The following is a 2804-nucleotide window of genomic DNA, read 5'->3' as shown; positions in this document are numbered from 1 at the left end:
TGACAGTTGGCGCCCACCGTGGGGCATGAAGTGGCGCATGATGGAGTTCACATTCGGGCGGGCGTCCTCGAGATCTCCGGCGAGCGTACGGTGTCCGCGTTGGTGCAGCGCATCTACGCCATGGACTTCATCAACGACAACGCAGGCTGCTTCGCCAACGGCGGCGTCTTCCCCAAGAACGGCCGCATCATCGAGTTTGGCTGCCACCGCGTCTACTTCGGCACCGTCCCTGTGCGCCAGCGCCTCTCGCCGGTGCTGGTGGCACCGGACCCGCCAAGATGGCTCTATGCTGGTCGCGCCGCCGGCAGCGTCGAGGTAATGATGACCGGTGTGGCTGGTGCAGGAAAGGAGGTTGCGGTTGAAGGTGCTGGTCGCGCGGTTTCGACCCGTGCGGCTAAGCCACCGCTGGAGCGCGACACAGGCGCAGCGGGAGCATCATCCGCGCCACCGCAAACACCGCTCCAGGCGGCGATGAACTTCCTCGCTACCCCCATCACGCAGAACGTCGACCCGGCCGCAGCTCAGGCGGAGCTGGAGGCGCAGCGTCAGAAGGTGCTCGAGAGCGGCAAGGACATCCTCAAGGCGCAGCGCGAGCTGAACCTAACCCTACGTGAGTACAACGCTGCCCATGGCTTTGCTTCTGTTAGCGCGCATGCTGCTAGGATGCCGGAAAACCGGCTAAAAGCTCGCAACCTAGATCAAGATTTGCGCAAAGAGATTCTTACCGGCAAAAGTGCCTCTGCATCTGTTAGCATTGTGGAAAAACCTAAGTACAGTAGCCCGGATAAAACTATAAAAGCTGCTAAAGCTGCCGTAGAGCTATGCGAGTCGCTTTCCGGAGATGCTTTGGTAAAACAGCAAGAGCGCGTTAGAGAGCTGCTGGAAACCATTGAGCAGCAGAACGCTGAGCAGCTGGCTAAGCTGAACAAGGCCGCGGCCTCGAAATCCGCGCGTTCAACAAAGAATGCCGGTAGCAAGTCCCATGGGCAGGCTTCGTCCCCCCATCCGGACAGAAGAAGAGAAAAAGAAGTGAATGCGCAGCAGATGACTGTGTACGATCCGGTTCTTGCCGGAAAGCAACAAGCCGGGCAACATGATGCCGGTAGAAAAAGCCAAGGGGCAGAGCGAGGCTACGCCAGAGGCTATGCCGGAAACAATCATGCCGGTAGATATGAGACCGGGCAAAATTATCGGGCTGCAAGGGCAGCGCACGATGAGGAGGAAATAGATCCCCCGAGGTACCGGCAGGCAAGGGCCGCGGTACCGGAATGTTATGATGAAGCCGATTCTACAAGACCGGCAGCATACCGGAACCCGTTGGGGGAACGCTTGGGAGAGAGATACTTACCGGAACGGGATGCGAGGCACCGTCTGGATAGAGTGTACTTGTCAGAAATGATCGAGGAGGAAGGTCCTCCAGGTCCAAAGTGCTTTGGCCCAAGGATCATGAGAGAAAAACCACCGGTTCGCAACTTTACGTTGCCCCGTGACACAAAAACATACGATGGCACTACGAAGCCGGAAGATTGGCTCGCGGATTACGTGACCGCGGTATACGTCGCAGGCGGTGGAGGAACCGTAGCAGGAGGAGGAAACCGGCGTTGGGCCGTGAGGATCATACCATCGTTTTTGGTTGGACCGGCAAGAATCTGGCTAAACAACTTGCCGGCAGGAAGCATAAATGGCTGGCTGGATTTTGAGGAGGCTTTTGTGAGCAATTTCAGCAGCACCTATCAAAGGCCAAACAGGCCGCAGCAACTTGCTCTGTGCGTACAACGCCCGAACGAAACAGACCGGGATTATCTGGCCCGGTGGAACACCACAAGGAACTCATGTGAAGGAGTAATCGAGGCACAGGCCATTGCTTGGTTTAGCAGTGGGTGCAAAAGAGGTTCGCCGTTGTGGCAAAAGCTGCAGCGGAACATGCCGACAACGTTGGCAGAGATGATACGTGTGGCGGATAACTATGCGTTGGGAGACCCAACGCAGCCGGCAGTGCAACCTGAACCGGAACAGCTACGCCAAGAGCAACACCGGGATAACCGGAATAACAAAAGAAGAGAAGATTTTCCGGATCGAAGGTACGGTCCGCAGCAAGTTGCTGCTGTGCAGGAAAACTCTGAGGCCAGCGGCAGTCAGAGACAAAGAACCGGATCGCAGCCATGGGCGGGTCCTAAGAAACAATGGGTGGAAAAGAAACCCTGGGTCCAGAAAAGAAACTGGCAAGAACCCGCAAAATACACCATGGAAGCTGCCATGGATCAACCTTGCCGGTGGCACACACCGAATCCGGCACATCCGTCAAACCATCTGACGAAGGATTGTACCTGGACCAAGTACTTGATGCAAAAGGGAACGGTAAAAGATGCACAGCCACCACAAGACATGCCGCGGCAGCAACAGCTACCGCCACCACCGCCGCTTACCGGGGCAAACGCCTTACCGGTGCCGCCAAACCGGCAGCAGTACCAGCAAGTTAACCGGGTGGAGCAAGATGATAACCAACCACCTCCACCGCCACCCTTAGGCCGGAATGTTTACGAAGACCCACATTTGTGCTGTGTTGTCTTTGTCACTGAGCCAACAGACAGGCAAAGTGTACACCGCCGCTCCATGGAGGTCAATGCCGTGATGCCGGCAGTGCCCAAGTACATGCATGTGGTCCAACCAGGAAATTGCTTGGTCGATCTAAGGATCACCCTAAGATCATGCCGAATCCGGGGGGATATGCTCTTGTTGTGGACCCAATCATGAAGGGGCCGCAAACTCGAGTGAAGTTCAGCAAGGTGCTGATAGACAATGGC

The sequence above is a fragment of the Lolium rigidum genome, chromosome 2, assembly GCF_022539505.1.
Source record: "Lolium rigidum isolate FL_2022 chromosome 2, APGP_CSIRO_Lrig_0.1, whole genome shotgun sequence".
Taxonomy (NCBI): Eukaryota; Viridiplantae; Streptophyta; class Magnoliopsida; order Poales; family Poaceae; genus Lolium; species Lolium rigidum.
Note: the sequence above shows the minus strand (reverse complement) of the source record.